Source organism: Camelus bactrianus, chromosome X (assembly GCF_048773025.1).
Source record: "Camelus bactrianus isolate YW-2024 breed Bactrian camel chromosome X, ASM4877302v1, whole genome shotgun sequence".
Lineage (NCBI taxonomy): Eukaryota > Metazoa > Chordata > Mammalia > Artiodactyla > Camelidae > Camelus > Camelus bactrianus.
This window is the reverse complement of record NC_133575.1, coordinates 11,864,429-11,891,053: the sequence shown is the minus strand read 5'-3', so window position 1 is coordinate 11,891,053 and position 26,625 is coordinate 11,864,429. Positions and strand designations below refer to the sequence as shown.

The window sequence follows — 26,625 nt, the reverse complement described above, 5'->3', positions numbered from 1 at the left end:
AAGCAAGGAAAAGCCTGGTGTCCATTATATTATGTTAGGTGATATGAAATTGCCAGTGTTCAACTGAATTTGATCCATAAATATGGTAATTTCTTATGGTTTCACTTAATAGCTTGGTATATCAAAAACATAGTATGAACAGGGAGAATGTTGGACAATGAGGTTGGAGAGATAAACAGGGCCATTTTGGATTCAAAAACAAAAACCAAGGCTCCCTGAGTGTCAAACTAATGAGACTGCTTTTTATAATAGTGCCTAGGTGCCAGCAGGGCCACACTCACTCCAAAGGCTTTATAATGGAGGAGACATTAAGTCTGCTTAGAGGAATAATAGGAAACTTTCACCTTGGAAAAACCACCCTTTATTGTGGCTCATTTAAAACAAAAAAGAGTCTTTGCCACTTAGAGATATATTCTGAGATAGTTATGGATGAAATGATACAACGTCTGCTTCAAAATAAGGCAAAAGATAGGGGAAACTGACGGAAGTAGAGATGAATCAAGACTGGCAATGAGTTGATAACTGTTGAAGCTGGGGCAATGGGTACATGGGGGTTCATTACACATGTTGTCTTCTTTTGCATATATTTTAAATTTGCCATAGTTAAAAATAAACAAACACACACACACAAAAGGAAAACATAAAAGGTAGAAAACAAAGAAGGAAAGCAAGCAAGCAGGCACCCTTGCTGCAGTATGGATCAGTTTTGTGTGTTTTGAGGGTTGTGTTAGTTTCCGAGGGCTGCCATAACAAATTAACACAGATTTGGTGACTTAGAACAACACAAACCTACTCTCTCATAGTTTTTGAGGCCACGAGTCCAAAACCAAGGTGCCAGTAGGGCCACGCTCACTCCAAAGCCTTAGGAGAGTATCCCTCCACGCCTCTTCCAACTCCTGGAGGCGCCTTGAGTTCCTTGGCTTGTAGACACAGCTTGAAGACACATCACTCCAATCTCTGCCTCTTTCTTCATATCGTCTTCACCTCTGTGTTTCTGTGTCCTCTCCTCTTCTTATAAGAACACTAGTCATTAGACTAAGGGCTCATTTCAAATCTAGTAAGATATTATCACAAGATCCTTAGCTCTATTTCCAAATAAGATCACATTCTGAGGTTCCCAATAGACATGAATTTTAGGGAGACACTATTCAATCCACTGCAGGGGTATAAATTGGGAATGAAAACTGAAACTGAAGACAGGAGGCAAATTAGCAAACCATTAAGTAATAAAGTTCAAAATGAGGAAAGTCAGAGCTAAGGTATTGCCTGGGGGATTCAACTGGGTTTCACATGCAGGTATATATACCACAGTTGCTGTTACAGGCAGTGAGTTAATGATTAAGGTAAGTTCAGGAAGCAGTAGGAGGCCAAAGGGGACCCTAGAGCCAGCTGGAGGAAGGGCTGGTTAGAGAAGGTTTCTAAGAGATCATCAAGTGTTGATAGGCAAAGGAAAAGGGAGGAGGCTTCACTCCAGAGTACAGCTGGAATAAAGACACAGAAGTAAAAATCAATGCAATGGCATGTTGAGAAAACTATAAACAATTTGGTGTTGCTGGAACGTAAAATGTAAAGCAAAGAGAAGCAAAAGCAGAGGCTGAAGTAGGAGGCAGGGGGCAGATCAATGACAGCTATGGAAGCCATGTTAATGAACTGGGACTTTTCTTGCTGGTTATGTGAAGCCATTTAAGGCTTTAGGCAGGCGAGCGGCATGGCCACATTTTCCTCTTAGAACAATTCATCCAGCAAGCAGCATAAAGGGTGGATTAGAGGCAGGGAATTTAATTAGGATGCACCTATGGTCCAGGCAAGAGATGATCAGGGCTTGAACTAGGGCAGCCATTATAGATTTAGAGACAAAAATGTGGAATCCAGAAAGAAAAGCAGCAGGATGTGGCAATTCACGGTGTAGGGGAACAAAACTTGCCACCCCAAAATGTCTCTTTGGCATGCAGATTATTTCAAGCTGAAAACAATCAAAGCCTAAAAGACTCAAGAAGAAACTTTGGCCTTCCCACCAACTCCCTGAAGAATTGAGCTATCACCAGAGATATCTGCGAAGAATAAGAGCTAGGTGTGGTGGGGAAACTCAAAGATCAGAGTCCACTCTACGTCCCATTATCTCTGCAGGGCCAAGTAAACATTTATTTACAAAATATTTGTTTTTCCATCTCCAAGTTAATTGCCTTCCTCCCCTAAGAAGTCCCAAACCCCCACCCCCGACATAAACTTTTGTCTTCACCCAAAGACGGTATTTAAGGTAAAGGTTTTGGCCATTTTGGCAAGTGACTCAGTTTTCCCGGGTCTCTCTCATGTATACATGTTATTAAAATTTGATTTTCTCTTGTTAATCTTTCTCATGTAAAGTTAATTTTTAGACCAGACAGAAGAACCTAGAAGGGTAGAAGAAATTTTCTTTCTTTCCAACAATGGGATGTTGGGGATCAGGGTAAGAGAAGAATCAAGGCTGCCAACCAGAATAGGCGATGGGCAATGGCGATGCCACCCATTGAAACAGAGAATCCAGGAGCAGGTTTGCAGCATAGATGAAAAGGAGTTAGTTTTGTAATACTGTGAGTCTGTGGTACCTGTAGGAGAGATAGTCAGAAGGTGGGGTATATACACAAGTCTGAAACTTGAAGGAAGGATCAAGGTTAGAGATACAAACATGTAAGGCATCAAGATATTAAAGGGGGTCAAAACTGTGGGAGTAATTAAGATTTCTAAGGCAGAAATTGCAGAATGAGAAGGGAAATGGGCTAAGTTTGGAACTTAATATTCAAAAGAGGCATATTGAAAGCCAATATACCATAAAGATGGCACACATGTAAATGGGAAAAGAAAAGTTATTTAATAGATGACACTGAGGGAAAATGGCTCACTAATGAAGAAAATAAAACTGTACTAATACACAAAGATTGATTAACAAATATTAAATATTAAACTATAAACTTAATAGATGAAAAACTGAGAGGATATCTTTGAAAATTAGGGGCTCCTTAAGTAAAACTTCAAAAGTGAAAATAATAGGGCAAAATAATGTGATTTGTTTGATTTAAGGGTATCTGTTCATGAAGAACAGCATGAATAACATCAATGAACAAATGACAGAATGGAAGAAGATACGTGCAATGTCTAAAAGTGACAAGGAAAGAACATTCAACATTTTCAAGAAACTCCTAAAAATGAATTAGAAAAAGGCAGCAAGCTCAATGGTATATAGGCAATTTACAGAAATCCAAAGCCAAAGGGCCAACAATATGAAGAGATGTATAAATCCATTAGCAACCAGAGAAATGTAAATCAGCAGAACAATGCTCTAAGGGTGGACAATTGCTGACAACAATAAAGCAGCTGGAAAACACCCAGGGGAGGCAGAATATAGAGATACAGGGATCCTCATGCACTGCTGATGGGACAACTGGTCAACCTGTTCTCTATGGCCATCCAGCAGAATTGTGCCAACCAGTACAACTTCATAAACTTGTTTAAGACTACTAAACATTGATAAAACACACACTATTTGATCCATACATTCCTCTTCAGGAATCATTCTGTGGGGGGATTAAGAACCTAACAAGTGATAAAAGTTGCTGTTTAAGAATAGATACTATAGCATCATTTACAATTTAAAAATTGGTAAAAACTTAAATGTCCATCAATAGGCACCTGCTAATTATAAAATACTCATACTTATAAACAAAAAGTACACTCAGGTTGAATGCAAAGCACAACTTAGGGGATAAAGAAGCAATCTGACCAGTCTAGATTCCCACATTTTAGTTATGGTATAGATCTCTATAACAGCAGTTGGGAAACTTTTTCTGTAAAGGGACAAAAAATATACATTTTAGGCCTTGCAGGCACATGGTCGCTCCCACAGCTACTCAACTCTGCCACTGTAGTGTGAAAGCAGCCACAGATAATACGTAAATAAATGAGCACAAACGTGTTCCAATAAAACTTTATTTATAAAAATAGGCAGCAGGCTGGATCTGGCCCACAGCTGTAGTTTGTTCACCCCTGCTCTATAGAATAAGGAGATCTTTGTAAGCCCTAGTTCTCTAAGCAGTTAGTTACCCTTGGCAACTTATGTCTTCTATTCTATTTCACCTCAGTAAGAATTAAATAGCATATGTGAATACAAATGAACTACTAAATGATCTAAAAAGATAGCCTGCTTTTATCATTTCTACGTGTTTCTATTGTTACACTTATTTCACTCCAGCCTTGTGACCCGCCTCTGAAGGCAAGTATTTGATGTGATTTTACCTTCTGTTAAACATTCACAAATCATTCTACACAATGCTGGTCTTTGTTCAGTCTTGCACTTTTATCTTAGCCAAAAGGCCGAGAAGCGATGGTCTTTGTTCAGTCTTGTAATCATGAGTTTATCAAAGTCTATTCAGATCATTCCTGGATTATTCTCATTTTTATAATTTGTAGAGCTGGGCAGTCAGACAGATCCCTATGCTTAGAAGAACTCTATATTTAGTATAGAATTAACAGGTGCAAACTACTGTACAAAAATAGATAAGTAGCAAGTAACTATACCCAATATGTTGTAATAACCTATAATGGGATATAATCTGCAAAAAACCCGAATCACTATGCTCTACAGCGTAAAGTACACAATATTGTAAATCAACTACACTTCAATCAAAAAAAAAAAAAAAGAGGGAGAGAGGAAGAAGAAGGAGGAGGAGGAGAAGAAGAAGAAGAAAGGAGGAGGAGGAGAAGAACTCCATGGGGGAGACCCAGGAAAACTGGGTAACTTCTGAAGCCATCACCTTAAATATCATCTCCAGCCAAAGACAATGTTTTGTCTTTGGGTGGGGGAGGCCAGTTATGGGAGGTTATTAGGCAAAGCACAGTAAACAAAGATAAGGTTGTATACAGATTTAAATTCTTGCCTTCTCTTCCTCGTACAGAGAGGGAGACAACCTTACCAATGGAGATTTCCCTTATAACCATAAATGTCTCTTACAAAAGGGTAATTTCTGCTTCAGAACTTCTCCTGTGTCTGCTGTTTATTGAAAATAACCAGTTGAAGATAATCTGTACCCCAAAGAGGCAAATTTTGGGGTGGCAAATCTGTTTCCCTTCATTGGTTTAATTTTCTGTTGTTGCTGTCTTGAAATTCTTAACAATTTTTGTACAAGGGATGCTACATTTTCACAAATTATGTAGCTAGTCCTGCTCTTATACAACAGGAAGAAAAATTAACTTTCCATTTCACATTTATAATATCTCCAAGCCACACAAAATATCTGACAGTAAGAAAACTTAAATAACCTTTATTCCTATGTATGGCCTCACAGAAATGTTTCCTATATTCTTTCATCTCTTGAGTCTGGTTTGCCTGAAGAAAATTAAAAGGAAGAAAGCTCTTTAAATTATGTTAGGTTTATGGACCAACCCCCTCAAATTGGCAGAAATAAAATAGCAGAGTTACAGATGCTCAACTGTAAATATTAATGAGTATTTCTGTCCTCTTACTGGAAATATAAAAAGACTTGACCCATAAAGGTAAACTTAATAAATATTTTTTAGTGTTATGATAGTATTGAGAATTTAAAACCAAGTCATAATTATATACTATTTACATAGTTATAAATAGCTTAGTTATTTTGTGGCCAGAATACAAATACATACTGTCAAAGTACTAAATGAAACACTTCCTAGGAATTTACCCTGCTATTCACATAGAAGGCAAAAAGTGTGCTGGTCTGAAGGCTTCAGTACTCTCCTGATAACTGTCTGGCACACAGGGGAGGATCAGTTGATTGTGTCTGCCCAGAAAGCAAGCGTGAGCAATGATTGGTTCTATCTTAGAAAAAGAGGAAGTGCTGGTGGGACACAGGCATCGCCTAAGAGCAGTGGAAGGCCCAGTGGTTAGCCTTTGATGTCCAAACCATGCTGACTGGCTTCCAGCACGCTGCAATTAGGGATTCAAAAGCAAACAGACAACTGCATTTTTTAAGGTGGGGGAGGCACTACTCTTTGTCTTATTTACCATGGGGATGAAACACTCCTCTTTTGAAGAAAGCATATTTAGATACAATGAGCCAATCTACTTTTTGTAAGTAAGTAGCTTACAAGTCAAGGAAAGACAAAACAATATGACTTCAATAGTGTTTTACTCAATACAAAACTGTTTAAAGTTAAGTTTCTACAGTTAGGTAGCCCTATATTTGCTAGTGACACTGCCCCAGAAATGTTACCCTAAGATTCACCCCTGCCTATATTTATGTCCCAAAGAAAAGAATGCTCTAACCTAATTACAGAATCATATACTTGTACTTAACATATATAAGCATATATATATATATATAGTAGCTGTGAATATTTCCATTTTTCCTGACTATGTTACATAAAAAGCAGTGCTCAGCCATGGCTATTTCTTTACAACTTATAATATTCCCACTGCTTGCTGTATGCATACCCAAGTAGCATTTCTAAAGTTTATGCGGGTATTTCCCTTCTTTCTACTCCAGAATTTTCACCATTTACCTTAAAAATGTTAACTCTTCATGAAATCACAAATAATGTCCATTTAAATGATTACAAGCCTTTAGCTGAAACACAGTCTAGAAATTTTTTTTTTTACAGCTTTGGAAATGTAAGAAGGACTCCTTGCAAATTGATTCAAATCAGTCAGTTTTGAATATTTAAAACTTTAAACTATATTGGAGCTTTTAGGTCTTGAGATGGATTCATTCTATCATTTATTTTAGAAACACAAGTTTCTCTGTATCTCATGGCTGGCTAGTTCTATTCTAGGACTCTTATTTTTCAGTAAAGCTGGCAAAAATGAGCAACTTTCATCTTGTCTTTGTGGGGAGTCCTTGCTTTCTGAAAAGTCATTTTTAATCTGGCATTTTCTCCTCTAAACTTTCCTTTAACATCATAGTGCATCATGCCAGTATAATGTCATGTAGCTTCTGAGTCTTCAAAAATGTTTTTTGTTTTATTTGTTTATGTTTAGTATTTTATTAGGTTTTAGGTTTTGAAAATGACTACTCTGTGTATGATGCAGCAGAATTTTTGATAAAGTAGCACACATTTGCTAATCAGGCCAGATAATAAAGAAGTGCTCTATTCCCATAAGAAATTACAGAAGTCAAACACTCATTTTCATCATTTATGCTAAAGGGTAAATTACGTAGGCTATTTTTTTTTTTTTTTTGCCTCTGGCTCAAAATTAATTTCTGATAGAAGCAGAGAGACTTGATATTTTTAAGATACTGACTCTTTCCATTGAATAAACAGATACATCTTAAAGTTGATTCCAATTCTTTGTGCTCTGCTATGGACTTTTAAAATTTTCTTCATATAGATTCTGTACTACAAATAGGTTGAAAAAGATTTTTAAATATCAAGTCACTATGTTGTACAACTGAAACTAATATAACATTGTAAATCAACTATACTTAAATTTAAAAAAAAGATTTTTAAAGAGAGAGATCAGATCCCAAGTTAACTAAAATTAATTTTGAGCCAGAAGCATGATAAAATAACTATAACAAAAACGGTTTGATTCGGGCACTTAATAGAAAGATAGATCAATGTAACAAAATAGAGTATAGAAATAGAGTAAAACAATTCAAGGATTTAGTAAACAATTAGAGTAACATTTTATATCAGTAGAGAGAATATGGATTATTCAATAAATTATACTAGAGCAACAAAATATCTGTCTGGGAAAAAATAAAGTGAATTTATTTCTCTCTCCCTACAACAAAAATAAATTCAAGATGTATTAAAGACTTTAATAAAAATTAAAGCAAATACACAGGAAAGCTTAAATTGTCTTTTTAAAAAGTACAGTCTTGAGTAGGAATGGCTTTTCTAATTAAGATGCAAAACCCAGATGTCATAAAACAGTGGTTCTCAACTTGGCTGCACGTTAGAATCACATGAAGAATCATTTATATCTTCATTGCAGTGATGATTACATGAATCTACACATGCGATAAAATTTTATGAGACTACACACAAAAAAATAAGTGATTGTGAAATCTGACAAAATCTGAGTAAGGTCTATAGTCTAATCAATAGTTTTGTACCTATGTAAATTTCCTTATTTTGATAGTTTTACGTATGCAAGATGTTATCACTGGGGGAAGGTACACAGAACCTCTCTGTACTATTTTTGCAAGTTCTTGTGAGTCTTTAATTATTTTAAAATAAAAAGTTAAAAAAAGAGAAAGACTATACATGAAGAGGTGAGTTAGGAGAAGGAAAAATCAGACAACGGATGTAGCAACCCAGAACTCAACAACAGGGCCCAGTTTTCCACTCTTAGGCCTGAAATAACAAGAGCTATTAGAAGGGAGAGATGAAGAGAGAGAGAAAAAACACAAACTGTATGGAAAGGGCTACCTGACAGTTACTATGACCTTGAGACAAAGGATGCCAGGTGGGCCAAGACGTGGGGTTCACTGAAACTGGGACCTGGCTCATTGTCTGAGATTGAGCAAAATTAGTTTGGTGATCTGAGAGGAATTGTAAAGTTTGGAACAGCTCCTGGAATGGAATTTAGAAGGGAGGGAAAGATTTTATAGGCGTCAACCTGGGAAAAGTAAATAATTACCTAACATTCATTATCACATTTTAAGCTGTAATAAATCCCACCAACCTTATGTGATTGTATTAGTCAAGGATCTTCAGAGAAACGGAACCAATAAGAGATAGATAGATAGATATAGATATAGATATAGATATATATCTATATCTATATATATATATACACACACACATACATATACATATATATTCATGTGATTATGTGATTATGGAGTTTGAGAAATCTCAAGATCTGTAGTCAGAAAACTGGAGACCAAGAGAGCCAATGTGTAGTTCCAGTCTATGTCTGAAGACATGAGGATCAAGAAAGCTGACAGTGTAACTTCCAGTTTGAAAGCTGGCAGACTGAAGACCCAAAAAGAACTGATGTTCAATTTGAGTTTGGAGTCTGGTAAAGACCTCCCAGCTCAAAACACTCAGGTAGGAGAAGTTCCCTCTTACTTGTGGGAGAGTCAGCCTCTTTGGTCTCTCCAGACCTTCAACTGATTAGATGAGGCCCACTAACATTAGGGACTATAATCTGCTTTAGTCAGTCTGCCTATTTGAATGTTAATCTCATCCAGCAATACCATCACAGACATATCCAGAATAATGGTTAACCAAATATGTGGGCACCCTGTGGCCAGTCAAATTGACATATACAATTAACCATCATTGTTATGGACATACAACTTTTTCTTAGCTAGGGGTAACTCATCAGAATAGATAGCTGAATGCTCCATTATTTTGTTTCACTCATAGTAAGATACTACGAATAATTTAAAAAACTCTTGGCTATTGTTACTGGAAGAGTCAGATGATACTTTAAGATAAAATACTTTTTTCTAACATTTATGCTGGCTATCTTTTCCATAAGAGCTGGAAATTAATTGACTTCAAATATATTTTGGTTAGAGTGATAACTTGGAAATATACTCACTGGCCTAAGAAGCTCATCTCTTCTTTGAGTTGGCCCCAGTAGGACTGTACTTATATGTGCACATCACATTCCATCAGTGATCAACCTGATATGAACCACACGGGGCTCTTAATCCAAGAAGTGGTGACTCAGAGAGGTAACACTCTGGGCATTTATATTGCCTATGTTTTTGCAAACCCAATGTTACTTAGTTTTTTAGAAGAGAGGAGAGTTGACCTTGAATCCCATTGTACATGCCACAAACTACAGCCAAAATGTAACTTTTGTTGCTACTGTCATTTTCGCACTCAAGAGGCTCCTGGTTTCCTCCTGGGTCCTCCATAACAGGGAAGCTAAGCTGAGACCACACACTTAGGATATTGCTCTTTGATATGAAAAAAAAAAAAAAAAGCTGGGTGTCTGCTGTATGCATGGAAAATATTCATTTTCATGATTTGTTCATTTAGTCGATCTATATTTATTGAATACTTAATATGTACCTGGAACCATGGTATTGTAGGGGAGCAAAATTTGCCACTCCAAAAAGTCTCTTTGGCATGCATATTATTTTGAGCTGAAAACAATTAGAGCCCTAAAGACTCAGAAAGAACCTTCATCTTCCCCCTAGCTGCCTAAAAAATGTAGATAAAGGACCTGTTCAGTTGATAACTATGGTGTGAATTAGGTGTGTAGACAGGGAGGAACCGAGTAAAGACTGTTAAAATTCCTCTGTGTCCCATAGTCTCTGCATGACCCCGTAAACATTTGTTTACCGAACATTTTGCTTTTCAGCTTCATGTGAATTGCCTTTCTCCCCTTTGAAGTCCCAAACCACTACCCCCAACATCCTCTTTTGTCTTTAGCTGAAGATGACATTTAAGGTGAGGGTTTCGGCCATTTTGGTGAGTGACTCACTCCTCCCAGGTCTCTCCCATATATACATGTTATTACACTTTTTTTCAACTTTCTCCTGTTAATCTGTCTTATGTCAATTTAATTCTTAGACCAGCCAGAAGAACCTAGAAGGGTGGAGGAAAATTTCTTCCTCCTTGCCAGCATGCTGTTATCTGAGTGTAAGAGCCCTTTCAGGCAGAAGTGGCAAATATCAGGAAGCTAGACCATGCAGGACCTTCTTAGCCCATGGGTATTCAGAGTGAGATAAGAAGCCATATTCAATTATTTTTATTTTAAAAAGTTATTTATTTTAAAAGCAAAACATAATTATTAAATTATCTTAAGATAACAGATACTTAGAGAAAGTTTTAAATTAACTGAAGAAACTTAACAATAGTTTCCATCTGTATCCAACATAGCCTAAGGTGACTCCCAATGAGTCACACCTTTGTATAACCTCTCCCTTCCCCCAATGGTATGAGTGGGAACTGTCACTTGCTTCTAACCAACTAAACATGCCAAATGTGCTGGGATGTCATGTTCATGAGTACTTTATGTTACATAAGATTCCATCTTAGCAGACTGGAGAGAGAGACTCTACTGCTGGCTTTGAAGAAGTGGTCATGTTGTGAACTGCCCCTGGAGAGGACCATGTGGGAGGGAACTGTGGGAGGCCTCTAGGAACTGAAGGCAGTCTCCAGCTGACAGTCAACAGGAAGTTGAGGGCTGAAGCCCTACAACCACAAAGACCTGAACTCTGCCAACAACATGTGAGCTTAGAAGAGAACTTCAAACTCCAGATGAGACTGCAGTGCCAAGTGACACCTCGACTGTAGCCTAGTGAGACTCTGAGCAGAGGACCCAGCTAAGTAGGACCTGGACTACTGACCTACAGAAATCGTGAGTTAATAAAGGTGGGTTAAGTCACTATGTTTGTGGTACTTCGTTATGCAGCAGTAGAAAACTAATACATACTGTAACCTTGGTTTTCTCCTTAAGTTTAAATAATACTTTTTTTTTTTAACTTTCCTGGAGCCAATTCTCTCTTGGGGCTTATTCATGAGCTCAGGAACATTGACCAGTTAAGCATCAAAAAACCTCTTGGCTTCTCATAATCCCAAGTTTCCTGGTGAATAATCCTACTGCCATAGAAATATTGTCATCAGGGACAATGATGAGGGAAGTGGGAGACATAGTTTCAGTATTCTTTTATGAGAAAATTCTTTTTTTCTTTTCTACCTTCATGTTCTCTGTTTTTATGGCTCTCTTGGTTTTCTAGAGGAAATAATGTCTGAAATCACCTATGTTGATGCTAAGTAAATAGGCTTGTGCTATTCATTTTCAGAGAAGACTGGAGTTTATCTAATACATTGTTTGACACAGAACAGGTACATAATAGCCCCAGTGTGAAGCACAGAGTCTTCTAAACACTGAGATAAGTCAGATTGCCCATAAATTGTGTGCTGAAGTGACAATCCAGCCAAAGGGAGAAATTGCAGAGTATCAAGGTTATAATAATGGGAGGGAGCATGAGGGGATGTGGTGGTCACTGCTGGCACCCTGCCCAGATCCTCAGTACTGGCTGGGGAATCTGTCCTCCAGCTGTTGTGATTAGCAGCTGCTGAAAGATCACAGCTGCCCCCTCCCAGAATTAGTTCTGGTCAAAAGAAAGCTGACTTACGCAGGAAGTCACACACACACACACAAACAGCTCACAGCCAAGGAATGTCTGTTGACTGACAAGGATATTTTTAAAAAGCCAACTCCCTTGCTTCCATATGGGACCACACTGTGGTACTAATGTTGTCAAGGTTGTTAAGGTACATCCATGTTGTAGCACTTCATTTCTTTTTATTGCTGAATAATATTCTATTCTATGCATATACCATATTTTATTTGTCCAATCATCAGATAATAGACATTTGGGTTGTTTCCACTTATTTGTTATTATTAATAATGCTGCTATGAACACTCATGTACAACTTTTTTGTGTGGACATACATTTTCATTACTCTTGGATCTATACCCAGGAGTGGAATTGCTGCATCATACAGTAACTTATGTTAAACTTTTTGAGGAACTCTCAAACTTTTTTCCAAAGTGGCTACACCATTTTACATTCCCACCAGCAATATAAGAGGGTTATAATTTCTCCACATCCTCATCAACCCTTATTACTGTCCACTTTTTTGATTACAGCCATTCTATTAGAAGTGAAGTAGTATTTCACTGTGGTTTGATTTGCACTTCTCTAATGATCAATGATGTTGAGCATCTTTTATGTGCTTATTGGCCATTTCTGTATATTCCTTGGACAAATGTCTACTCAAATCCTTTGCCCATATTTTAATTGTGGTCTTTTTATTATTTAGTCATATTCATTTTTTATATATTCTGGATACAAGTTCCTTACCAGAGAAATGATTTGCAAATATTTTTTATCATTCTGTGGGTTGTCTTTTCACTTTCTTGATGATATTTTAATGCTCTATTTCTTGACTTGGGTGTTGTTACATGGGGGTATTCACATTGTGACAATATATGAAACTGCACTTTTTTGTTTTTGTTACAATTGAATAAGAAATGGTTTTTATTCTCTTATTATCAATGTAAGATTAAAATTTATTTCTACTCTGGTTCCTGATGGGGTTTAAGACATACTATCCCAAAATATGCACTTTAACATAGTGAATATTTTAAGCTGAAGGAATTTGAGAATCAGCATGTACAAGAAGAACTTTCTGACCTTCTGCCAAAGCGGATCACAAAAACCCTATGTGAGAGGTGACCCCCCTATACCCAAAGGAAAGGAGCATCCTTATTTCTGAAGACAAAGGGACACAGAGAGTAATCGGAATGAACAGGCCTTGCTAAGTTTCTCCTAGTTTACTACACTTAGCTCATACTCTTTATCCTGTCACATCTTCTATGACTTTCCAGTCTTCATCAAACCTAGCATAAAAACACTCAGGTTTAACCTTCTTTGAGTCTTCCTTATGAAGGCTCCATGCCATGTAAAACTTATATTAAACAAATTTGTATGTTTTTCTCTTGTTTATCTTTGCCAGTCTAATTTTCAGACCCAGCCAAGGACCCTAAGAGGGTGGAGGAAAACTTTTTCCTCCCCTACATTCCCTTAATTCATGTCAAAGAGATCAGGCAAAGATCATGGAAGACTCTTATAGATCAGCTAATCTTTATCCTTCATCCTCAAGGCAAGAAATGAGAGTAATTAACTGGTGGTTTTATTACCATCACCACATTTTACATTTCAGCCTTGCCTGATTTATCCCAGGTCATCCCAGTATATTACCAAAATCCATTCCAATATCACTCTTTATTGTCAACATACATGTTGACCAAATTCCATAAATCATATGATTTGCAACTTCATTTTGCAGGGCAGGAGGTGGCTTTCTCAGAGACTTTATACTCTCTGTGGCCTTTCATATTATCAAGTCTTTTCTCTTCCTCTGATTTATTTGTTTAACAGCTACTTCCTTAGTTACTATATGTGCCGAGCACTATGCAAGGCACAAGATATTCAGTTATAAGCAAAACAGACAGAGCTTCCACTATGATGATATTAAATGACAAATTGCATATAGAGAGAATTACTTGTAACTGTGGTGAGGGTTAGGAAGAAAATGTTTAGGAGAATCTGAAAAAGTAGAACAAAGACTCACAAGTTAGATTTAGGAGTCAGGTAAAGCCTCTCTAAGAATGTAACATTTAACTTATGTCAAGGAAGAGTTGGCCCACCAGAAAGTTGAGGATTTTTCAGAAGGAAGAAGTACATGTAAGAAGGCCTTGAGGCAAGAAGAGTCTAGAGTCTCAGATGAACTGAAAGGTTAGTGTGTCTAGAACTGCGTTGTTCAGTATGATAGCCACTAGTCACACGTGGCTATTGGACACTCTAAGTGTGGAAACAAGAAAAATTTGTAAGAATGCTTTATTGATACTGATAAATTTTGAATTGCTTTTTGATTTCCACAATACTCCTTTAAATTAAATGCTAATATACTGAATTGATACAAGAGTTAGTGAATTTGCTTGACTAGAACAGACACACATAGTTTTGAGACTGACATACTTTTGCTCAAATCAATTCTTCTAAAACAGATAAACCAGTTTTGTCAATATGGTTGTTGATATTAAAGGGAAATTAACTTTTTGTCACTTGATTCAGTTACTGGGAACTTTCAAGTATTCTTGGAACAAACCAGATATGTGAATCTTGTTTTTCAACAGCAAGTTTTATGAACTGTAAATACTGAAGGGATGAATAGCCCACAAAGTGGTAAGAAAATTACTCTAAACTGAAAATATCTGTACAATCAACAGCCATAGAAAGACACATTATTTAAACTTAAGCAGAGCCTCCCCAGAATATAGCCACCATTAATTGCCTCCCTTCAAGGGAGTTTCCTGATTGGGAAAAGACTGACCCTTGGTACCAGGAAGTATAACTTCAGCTGTCAGCATTAAAAAGCCTAATAGACCCTTTCATACTTCCCCTTCAAAGCTCTAAACAACCACCCCCTTTTGTTAAATTGATTCACAAACCTTTATCTCTGTACCAACTCAGTATATTAGCACATGTGAGTAAATTTTGTCTTTTCTTCTGTTAATCTGTTTATCATCAGTTAATTTATAGACCCCCAACTGATGGACCCAAGTTAGAAGAGGAAAAACTACTTCCGTCCAACTGTTTTGGCAATTGAGGACATGCTGGTTGAGAGACTGTAGCTGAGAACCATGACCTCTGACCAAGCTGGTTAAGGTATACTTTTTTTTTCAACTAATCAGATTCCTTTGCTCAGGTCCAGTCAAGTGGAGGCAGCAAGAGCCTCTCCTTGTCTTTGCTAGGAGAGATTTTCCAAAATTTACCAAAGAAAATATGGGGTTAGAACTAGTTCTTTGGATACTGTGACTCTTGTTAGAGAGAGCCATTGTGTCCCATCTTCAGCAAGATCTGTCTGGCTGTACTTTGGAGAATGGCTTGGAGGAAAGCAAAAATGGGGTACCAGTGAGCATGTTCTCTCTAAAGCTCAGGGCATGTGTGGATGTTCCACATCTTTGAGACAAAAATGTGCTCAAGGTGGTGAGTCTTCAAGAAAGACCATGCCCATCACAGGTGTCTGAGTTTGCCTCTGTGAAGAGCGCTCTAAGTTACCACGGAGGTCTTTGAATCCTCAAACATTTCAGTGATGCCCACTTGTGTGAACTTGTTACCACAGTGTACCTCACTGGTCTAGTCCAGTTGTATTCAAACTTTTGTTTAATACTGGGCCCCAATAAAACAGAACTGCACTGGCTGGAGCTGGGGTAGGGATTCAGAGCCCCAGCCACTCACTCGACCCCTTGTAGTGGAAGCCTTCAGAAAGGTCTTCAGAGCCTAGTTTGGAAACCAGTAAGATATAGTGAAAATGTTACATTTACCATGGCCACAATCTGTAGCAGTGGCCTGTACAAAATTACTGTGGATGACCACAAACAGGTAAAAGACATTGTCTAAAATATTTAGAGGAAAAATGCAGGTGAGGAATAAGGTTAGTCAGTAAGGAATATCAAGGATGCTGGATCCCAGCTCACCCTCCATCTGGGCAGGCTCCAGATCTATAAGAGTTAAACATATCTAAAACAGCAAAATTTATGAATATCTAAAATGTCTAACAAAAGGGATTTAAAAATGTTCGTTATACATCTGCATATTAACTATACTACTTTTAAAATTTACAACAGAAGGTTAAGTGAACAGGGCAGCTATGCAAATTTCATGTGCATTCTGAGGGACTGCATAAAATATGTATAAATACGAACAGAGACAAAAAGAAAATTCACAAAGGTGAACCAGATTATTTTGTTACTATGGTGATTTGTGAGGAGTTATTTTTTACTTTTAATAACATTCCCCTTAATATGATATTCGTTTTTAATTTTTTAAAAAAGCCTCAAAAATTCCTTTCTGAAAGATAAGCTGTAAAAATAAGAATATAAAATGTAAAAAGAAAATGCCAGAAGAGCAAAAATGTTTTCTAAAGTGTCAAGGAGAGGAAAAGATTCTTTCCCTCATCATACTGTCAGCGTCATTAAGATGGAAAATCAAAAGTTGTTCCCAGGAACAACTGCTGGAGCCATGGGGATCTCAGTTGGAAATTTCATAACTGCTTTCTCAAGCTGTTATACAGAGGAATTATGAGCATAAAATACAACTTTGCAAGTGATGTGTTCTGCATATTTCAGAATACCCATAAAGTTATTTCCTTAAATTACTACAGTTTATATGAGAATTCTCCATACTCAAATATTCACGTTATTTTCTAACAGATTTATTTTAAACTTCATTTTGAAATATTCTTAATTGGCTTACTGATCCTCCTGAGTGTCTCCTTTTAGAAATCTATATATTACTTACTGGGAATCTAGCCAATGTTTAAGAAATTTTATTTTTTATTTATTTTTTTGCTAAAGTGGTACAGGAAAAAATAATTTTCCCTCCACCCTTCTAGGTTCTTGGCTGAGACCTCCCCGTGAGAAAAAGACAGATTAACAGGAGAAAAACAAACAAGTTTAATAACATGTGTACCTCCTGTATACATGGGAGAGATCCAGGAAAACTGAGTAACTCTCGGAAATGTCCCAAGGTGCTACCTTAAGTAACATCTCCAATTAAAGACAAAAGAAGATGTTGAGGGGCAGGGGGGGCCAGTCAAGCGAAGATACTAGGAAAAGCACAGTAAATAAAGGTAAGGTTGTTATACAGATTTAAGTCTTTGCCTTCTTCATTGTTAAGAGTTTCTAGAGACTGAGAATCATCCTTCTCTTCCTGGTACAGAGAGGGAGACATCCTTACAAACGGAGATTTTCCTTACAAATGGACTTGTCTCTTACAAAAGGGTAATTTCTCAGCTCAGTTTTCAAGAGCTTCTTCTGTGTTGTCTGTTTCTCAAAAATGACCAGCTTAAGATAATTGTATGTCAAAGGGGCATATTTTGGGGTGGTATGTTTTGGTCCTCTTCACTAATAAGCAATATCCTTAAACTTGAGAGGAAGCTTCAGGAAACTGGGTGGCCCAGCAGCTTTCCAAAGACAAAATACTCACAGCCCCCAGATGGGCATTGTTCTGCTTAGTTTAGAAAGAGGCAGGAGAGAGCCTTGGGGGAGATCTGAAAGATCGAAATAACTAATATGACAGCCTCAAATTACTAACACCCTCTGTTTGGAAAGTGAAAAGGCTATTTTTTAAAAAAAATCAATAGATCAATGGATTAACATCTGAACTAATTTGTGGGAAGAAAGGAATACTTGCAACCCATTCCCTTTCCAGAGTTCTGCAGCTAAGCTTTTTTGATTTTATTTTTTTTATTTTGATTTGCTTTTTGTTTTTACCTCAGAGAAAACTGAAAGACCAATTTCTGATCTTTCAGCTCCGCTGAATGTGTTTGAGATCTTTATTCAGTTTTTACAACTCCCCTAAAGAAGCTTCTGCACTGGGAAAAAAACTTCACAATTAAGAACTTTATAATCTAGAGCCTTCCCTCCCTCCCTCCATCCCCAAGTAAAAGATACCACGTTTTACACGAAAGCATCTTACAGACAGGCTCACTTTCTAATTTTTCCTCATTGTTTATCTCCACGTCTATCTGTCCACTTTTATTCTGGCCCTGAGTTAGCACACTTATAAACCAGAAATAAGGTCATCATTATGCGAACGAAAAATACTGCAAACCATATCAGTAAACAAAGAATGCTGAAGCCATCAAGTCATCAGCCGCTGCCGCCACCCCCCACAGTGAAGACAAGCCTGCAGCCCAGCCTCTGCGGCCACTCACAATGGTGCCCTCTGAGGGGACTTAGAATAAGAAAGGACAGGATACTGGCCCTAGATAACTAGGTGCTTGTCAAAGGAATGAATTCAATGAGCCCAAATGTTTGCTTCCTCCCATACGTAGAAAAGCACTAAATTCTTTAACTTGAGATGCCTGGTTTTCTTTAGATAACAAGTAATCTTTTATTGTTCCAACTACCTGGTCTTTGTTGTAAAGCTCCTATATATATCCTAGCTCCTCCCCTACCTCTTAGGAGCAGTCCCTCAGAGCGATCTGAGAGGCTGTTATCCCAGGCTCAAAAGGGTTTGAGTCCTCAGAAATGTCCGCCAAATAAAACATAACTCTCAACTTTTAGGCTGTGCATTTATTTCAGTTGACAATTAGCATGGGGAGAGAGCAGTGGAGGAAGGAGAAGGAACAGAAGCCAGGCTGGATTCTTGGGCAAAGAGACAGTGAAAGAGAGTAGGTAAATGGTCTCATGATATAATTTTAAGCATTATTTAATATTTTCCAGAAGGCCAGAAAAGTTTTCTGGGTCTGATAAGTAGTCTTGATTTAGGCCAGTGGAGTCCTGCCCAGTAAGGCAGCATGCCTCCACCCGCTGTCGGATGTCCTTCCTCTAGTGTAATGGCTAATGGAAAGGGAGATGTCTTTTACCTATTATGAGGCTAGTAGGTGAGGTAAGTGTCTGTGTCAGGCTAGAGAAACATGTCTGAAATAGGTTGTCAAAGCCAGGATACCAAAAGCAAGAGTTCAGGAACCAGGGATGATGGGAATATGAGGAACAGCTCCCATCAAGCAAAGGAGGAAAGTCTGAAAGTCCAGAAAGAGTAGTAGAATGCCATAACTGGGTCCTCCTTTTTGAACGGGTGGAATAGCTAGATTTGATGGATAAATGGAAAGCCATAGTGGAACTTTGGAAGTCTACATAGATAATTGCACATTCTGGTTGGGTTCACAAGATGACATAAAAAGACCATGGAACATAAGGCAACTGACTCTTACTCATGAATCATTCCAGGAACAACCCCCCTCTCCTGCTCCAGCAATACCCTTTATTTCCTAGACACAAAGATGAGATAATTTCACGAACATATGCATAGCTATGCAGTGGTGGCTAAACAAACTAGGTTCCTGATGGTGGTTCATAAAAACATATTTGCTTCAATTTCAGTTGTCTCAAGACCATTTATGCATTTACACTGGGTATGAGACAAGACTCTTTTTGTTACAAAAACTAAAATCCAACCCAAACTTTCATAAATAAAGAAAGGGACTCACTTACGTAGCTAAGAAAGTTCTTATGATAGTTCACAGAACTGAATGAGGAGATCCAAAGAGCAACACCCTGGTGGGTCAGCAGAGTCAGGGAATGTAAAGCAAGGACTGAGAGTTACAGAGTCAAAGAATGGGGGATGATGAAATGAGAAGGAACATGTCTCAACAGGCCAATGAGAAGAATCTGCTCACAGCAAAAAAAAAAAAAAAATGTGACAATGAATATATGTATGTTCATGTATAACTGAAAAATTGTGCTCTACACTGGAATTTGACACAGTGTTGTAAAATGACTATAACTCAATAAAAAATGTTTAAAAAAAATAACACCATCATCAAAGATACCTAATCCCTTTTCCAAAAATAGTAAAATTGTGATAAGGACAAAAAAAAAAAAAAAAAAAAAAGAAGAGTCTGGAAGAAGTCCAGAGTCAGGGACTAAAGCAAGAAACTCAATGTCCTCTGGTTTTCCTTTATCCCTCATCTCCGCTCATGCTCATCTCTGCTTCTCCTTGTGTATTAGCTCATTCTCTCCTACTAGAAGCAATCTTGGTACATATGGTAAATTTAACATCTTTTAACAGTTCCTGGCATACATCCTAACACAGAATCCAAGAGAAAGAGTCATCTCCCATGCACAAACACTTTGAATCTAGAAAATTCTACAGAAAACTCTAACAGGCCTAGCTTGGGTCACATGTCTATCCCCTGGACCAATTACTGTGGTCGCTGTGTCAAATGCCCATTGCTGTGGCAAGGGGACAAGAAGCTGTGATCCAAAATCCCACTAGAACACATGGACATGGAGCTGGGGGGAGAAATTCCCCAAAGGGAAGAGAATGCTGAGCCAGAAGAGGGATATGAAAGGATCATGGGCAGATGAAATAACAGCCACCCAAGTCCTTTTGTATCTTCCACCCTCCATATTATCAAAGAATGATTGTTCCCAAGGACAAGCCACAATCAACTATTGTAAACAATGGTATGAAACCATTTATCTAGTGATGTCACTTATTTACAAACACAACCAAACCTCAGTTTTTTAAAGAGGAAAGCTGAGAGTATTAGTAAAAATGTAATAAAGCTTAGTTTTTTCACATAGTTGTCAGAGCAACAATGATGGTGCAGAAGTATATATCTGCAAATTTGCAAAGCTGATTGAGACCTCTTTTGTAACCCTCACATTACAGGAGAGAAAGCTTGGTCTCTGGGGAATTCTGTGTCCAGACAATTCCCAAGGCTTGCAAGGAAAAAGGGCAGGATCAGAACACAGATCTTCTGTCATCCAGCCCGGCATCCTTTCCATTGGAGGGAGCAGTACCTAAATATAAATAACAGCTCATTTTCCACTTTTAAAATGGAAGAATGTCAAATGTTACTTTTTTCCATGAAGAATATCTGCTTATCCATGGAAAATTTTATTTTCTACCAAACATAACTCCTTCAGCATGACACTGATGGCATATTCCTTCACAGTTTTAAGTACACTACTGATGTTCCTTTCAATCAACAAAACGTGCTTCATTAAAAATAAGAGAGCTGAACTAAAAAAAAATTACTGTCAGAAAAACACCAAAAAAAATGTTTTGAAAGCAAGAAGATGGCATGATAGATACAGCTTTATGTGATTTTAAATTAGCTTGAATTAGAAAATTTCTCAAAAAACAATACTTTATTTATATTTAAAATTTCCCATGATTTTTTAAAATAAGGCAACTACATAGCAAATTTAAATCACACAACCAAGTCTACACATTAAAAAAGGAAAGTCTAATAAAATATTGCTTTCCTGTGACAAGAAAGAACAGAATATGGAAACCAGAATATTTGTTTTCCTGAAAACTTGGGTAAAAGTCACCTTAGGTCTATTCATTTAACATAATTTTGCAGATAAGGCTATTTTTAAAAAAAGGAAATTAAAAAAAATATTTTAGACATTATTTCTGAAACAGTGGAATTAGTTTGAAGTTAATAATGGTCCAGTTTATACTCACATTAATCACAAGGCCTCTTTAATACAACTCAATGCATATTTTTTTGAGTTTCCTCCATGTGTGAGGTCTTTTAAGGATGAAAAGATAAGACACTCACTCATGCATCCAATCAACATATATTAAAGTGTCATCTCTGTGAAATAGAGGGTGAAAAAAAATGAGTATGTATAATCTACAGTAAAGGAGGAAAATTTATTTTTCCTACTGTCCTCCTAGGTTCTCAGGCTGGGGCCCTGTAAAGTGGACTGACAAAAGACAGATTAACAAGAGAAAAACATACAAGTTTATTTAATGGAAGCTTTACATAACATGAGAACCTTCATGAGGAAATGAAGACCAGAAGACATGGTTAAATTTGAGTGTTTTAATACTAGGTCTGATGAAGAGTGGAGAGTTGTGGGAAAATGTGAGAGGATAAAAGGGTATGAGCTAAGGGTTGTCGACCTGAGCAAGGCCTCTTCATTCAGATTCCTTTCGGTGTCCCTCCATCTTCTATAAGGGTGCCCCTTTCCTTCAGGTAATGGGAGGACATCTCTCACTTGAGGGTCTTATGACCTGCCTTGGAGCAGATCAGGGCGGTGAGAGAGTCCTTCTTGCACCTGCCATTTCTCACATTCCTTCAGCTTAAAATATTCGATATGCCCAGGTGCCATATTTTGTGGTAGTGTGTTCTGAATCCCATCACTGCTTTTGAAGGGCTGATAATTCCAAAGGATCAGACAAGGGAACAGGAACTTAGAGAAATGCACTTATGAGGACAAGAAGGCAGAGAAGAGAGATCCTAACTCTGCCTAAGTATATCAGGGGAAGCTTCCCAAGGTCTGAGATCAGCTGAATCCCAAACAGGGATTCCTAAAGCAGATTTTGTGGTACTCCACCCACATCCAGTGGCCATCATCCTATGCAGATGGTCTCTTTGTGTAAGTACCTGAACTTTCTGCTTTTGGGACTTCTCTATCCACAAAAGCAAGCTTGGCCCTCACACCAGATAGGTGGGGGAGTACAAGGGAGTTATAGCTGTGAGAAGCAGCCCTCAGCCAGTGGAGAATGGGAGCTGGTGTATAAACATCCCAACTTCTTCATCCTTGAAAGGGGTAATGCCTTAGAAGCCTGAGGAATGGAGCCCAGTTTTCCATAGGAATAACCTTCTCATCAACACATCTCATACTACATTCCTTCCCTTCCTATCTCAATTCCCTATGCCTCTACCTGTGCTTCCTGAGATTCCCCCAAGTAAACAACTTATACTCAAATTCTTGCCTCAAAGCCTACGTCTATGGAGCCCAACCTAAGAAAATAAACAAAACAATTGGGAAGCCTATTTATGAGCTAAATAATGGTGGTGGTTTTAAGCAGCTAAGTTTTGGGAATGTATTGTTATGCAGCAAAAACTAACAGATACAAACCAAAATATAAGAACTGAGAAGAAACTATAATTGAGGTAGGAAGAAAATCAAGAGAGTAGTGGCTCTCAAACTTTTATCTTGGATCAGAATATCCTAGAGAGCTTGTTAAAACACAGATTGCTGGGTCCCATCCCCAGAGTTTCTGATTCAGTTGATCTGGGTCAAGGTTCAAGAATTTTCATTTCTAACAAGTTCCCAAATGATGCTGTTGCTGGTGGTCCAGAGACTACATTTTGAGAATCACTGCAGTCAGTTCATAGAAGCCAAAAGAGAAAATATTTGGAGAATAGAGCAGTATGCAACTCTTTAAAATGCCACAGGGAGATCTAGTCAAATGAAGACCAAATAATGATAACTGGATCTCACAGATTATGACCAATGGCAACATTAATGGTAGCAGTTCCAATGGGGTGGTGGGTTTGGAAGCCAGTTCGGAGTAAGCTGAGGAGAGAACAGGAGGTGAGAAGCCAAAAACAACACATAGAGACAGCTCTTACAACAAAAATGCCAGGAATGAAGAACAAAGGGAGACATAGGGATGAGAAGGTTTTAATTGGGGGGAAATCGGGAATATATAGAATGGGTTTGTATGCTTATAGAAGAAATCCAGTGGAGAAGAAAAATGATGTAGGAAAAAGGAAGGATAATGGCAGAAGCAGAGTCCTTGGGGACAGAGCCAGAGCACCTTTGATAGAAGAAGGCATTAACTTATATTGTAATTGGATGAAAGATGGAAAATATGGAAAAGATGGCTTTCTGTCTTAATGACTTCAGTTTCTCAATTAAGTATAAGATGTCATCAGCTAAGAGTGAAGGGAGGGAAAAGGGGACAGAGGCACTAGGGGAAAAGATGTGAGATTGCAATCTCTTGATGAGAAACAAACCTACTTTCTCCTTAAGGTGAAAATATCCATTAACATGATGGGTTATCACTTAGGGATGAAGATACAGACCACTGAAATGGGACATTTATTTCATGCAAACAATTTGCACACCTTGTACCCAGACAAAAATGGAACTGAGTACATATATTAGTAGATCAGAACTCAATAATTCTCCAGTTTTGTTTTGCTTTGAAAAGATTCTGGGTGTTTTCTAGGAATGCATAAGAATTATTACAACCAAGCATGGCTGGGAATTATTTACAATGATATGGGATGATTTCTGGAATACATAAAAGTAAAATTGCAGTCTATGCTGTCTGATGGACTATACTAGAACCCCAATTTGCAACTGTACTATGAATTCTCCTCTTAGAAAGAATAGGCTTTTGGTGTGGGCTTTAATAGAATTTTAAGATCTAACTCTTAGTGATCCATGAAGTATGACTATTATGAAGATGGTCTTATAAAAACTGTCCATCCAAAACTGTTTGTCTGAGACCTGCTTAAATGTAATGTGTGGTATATTTTCACTGGTTGATTTTTATGTTTGGTTTAGTTTTATTTTATTACTTGGAGAACATTGTGTTTTCTGGATGTCCCTGATTGACTTTGTTACTTTGGTGAAGATTTTGAGTACTAGGTGAGGTATAGTATATATTTTTTAAATCTACTGATGAGATTAAGATCAAGCTAGAGATTAATAAATGTATACTTAGAATCATGTAAAAATTCTTGTTATTAGTCTAATCTAAGTGGGTTGATTATTTATAAAGATGAGTGGAACAGAGGCCTGTCCTTTTGCATTGGAGATCCCCTATGAAGCTAACTTTAAAAAAAATTCTGTTCCATGGATTAGTACCTATACATCTTGCCTTCCAAAAGCAATCCAAAGCTTCTATGAAGTGAGGTAGTACCCAAATCCTGTGTGTGGTGCACGAGATGGGGTTTATGGAGAGAACCCAGATGAGCTGGAAGGTGTCTCATTACAATAACCATAATTTCCAAATAAGTTTTCTGAGGAGGTATAAGTAAGTGGGATGTTAAAGTCATCTACTATTGTGCTGCTGTCAATTCCTCCTCTTAGGTCTGTTCATAATTGTTTTACATATTTTGGTGCTCCTATGTTAGGTGCATATATATTAATAAATGTTATGTCTTCTTGATGGATTATCCCTTCTATTATTATATAATGTCCATCTTTGTTTCTTGTTACCTTTTTTTGGCTTGACGCCTATTTTCTCTGATATGAATATGGTTACAACCACTTTCTTTTGGCTGCCATTTGCTTGGAGTATCATTTTCCATCCCTTCACTTTGAGACTATGTTTGTCTTTAGAGCTGAGCTGAGTCTCCTGGAGGCAGCATATAGTTGGATCTTGTTTTTTAAGCCATCCATACACTCTATGTCTTTTAATTGGTGAATTCAATCCAGTTATATTTAGGGTGATTACTTTTTAAATTGAAGTATAGTCAATTTACAATGTTGTGTTGATTTCTGATGTACAGCATAGTAATTCATTTATATATATGTGTGTATTATATATATATATATTCCTTTTCATTATAGGCCATTACAAGATATTGAATATAATTCCCTGTGCTATACAGTAGGACCTTGTTGTTTATCTATTTTATATATAGTAGCTAGTATCTACAAGTCCTGAACTCCCAATTTATCCCTCCCCACCCCCTTTCTGCTCTGGTAACCATAAATTTGTTTTTTATATCTGTGAGTCTGTTTTGTAAATAAGTTCATTTGTGTCTTTTTCTTTTTTTTTTTTTTAGAGTCCACATATAAATGATATCATATGGTATTTTTCTTTCTCTTTCTGGCTTACTTCACTTAGTATAATGATCTACAGGTCCATCCATGTTGCTGCAAATGGCATTATTTCATTATTTTTTATGGCTGAGTAATATGTTTATATATATACCACAACTTCTTTATCCAGTCATCTGTAGATGGACATTTAGGTTGCTTCTATGTCTTGGCTATTGTAAAGAGTACTGCTGTGAATATTGGGGTGCATGTATCTTTTCAAATAGAATTTCCTCCAGATATATGCCCAGGAGTGGGACTGCTGGATAATAGGGCAAGTCTATTTTTAGGTTTTTACGGAACCGCCATACTGTTTTCCTTAATGGCTGTACCAAACTACATTCCCACCAACAGTGTAGGAGGGTTCCCTTTTCTCCACATAGGGTGATTATTAATATAAGAAGACTTAGTACTATGATTTTATCTTTTATTTTCTGGTTGCTCTATATTTCCATGTTTCTTTTTCCTTGTGTTTCAGCTGCCATTTTAGTTTGGTGGTTTTCTAAGGTGTCTTTCTCAGTTTCCTCTTTTTTGTGTTTCATGTTTCTGCTCTAGATTTTTGTTTTGTGGTTACCATGAGGTTTGTATAAAATGTCTCATAGATAAAATAGTCCCTTTTCTGCTGATAGCATCTTGTCTTCATTTGCCTTACAGATTCCATCCTTTTCCTCTTCCTCTTCTGTTTCTGTTGTTACAAAATATCCCTTTTTATGTTGTGAGTTTGTCACCAAACTGAAGGAAGTATAGTTACTTTTAATGCTTTCTCCTCTTTAACCTTACACTACAAGTAAGTGTTTAACAACCTATTCTAATATAAAGTTGCAATGTTCTGATTCTTTCTGTCTAGTTACCATCTTATTCAAAGTTGTGTACACTTTTGCCTTTTTGTTTCAGGTAGAAGAGTTCCTTTCAGCACTTCCTGTAAGGCAGTTCTAATGATGAACTCCCTCAGCTTCTGTTTGCCTAGAAAACATTTATTTCTCCTTTATACAAGGAAGGTGACTCTGCTGGAGAGGTATTCTTGGCTGAAAATT

General features: G+C 37.3%; 1 long non-coding RNA gene across 1 annotated transcript; it reads left to right on the top strand.

Annotated features, from left to right (window-relative positions):
* The first annotated feature begins 11,165 nt into the window (after nt 1–11,165).
* On the top strand, nt 11,166–21,079 carry LOC141576277 (uncharacterized). Its single transcript, XR_012504590.1, has 3 exons — nt 11,166–11,292; nt 15,025–15,161; nt 16,891–21,079. It is a non-coding gene; the product is annotated as an uncharacterized LOC141576277 (long non-coding RNA).
* The last annotated feature ends 5,546 nt before the right edge of the window (nt 21,080–26,625 follow it).